Raw genomic sequence first — 243 nt, 5'->3', positions numbered from 1 at the left:
GAGGGCAGCCACCGCCGCCACCGCCGCCGCACGCAGACCCCGCCCCCGCGCCGCGCCGCGCCCAACCAAAGGGTCCTCAGGCTGCGGAGCGCCACACCCACTTCCGGGAGGGGAAGCCCACGTCCCACCCCTCGTTCCACGCCCCGCTCTCCTTAGCGCCCCCTCAGGTCGCATCGAGGGATGCCGGCGGACTGCGGAGGAAGGTGATGCCTAGGCACACACACCGCCCATTAGTCAACTAGC

The sequence above is a fragment of the Suricata suricatta genome, chromosome 14 (genome assembly GCF_006229205.1).
Source record: "Suricata suricatta isolate VVHF042 chromosome 14, meerkat_22Aug2017_6uvM2_HiC, whole genome shotgun sequence".
Classification (NCBI taxonomy): Eukaryota; Metazoa; Chordata; class Mammalia; order Carnivora; family Herpestidae; genus Suricata; species Suricata suricatta.
This window is presented reverse-complemented; position numbering follows the sequence as displayed.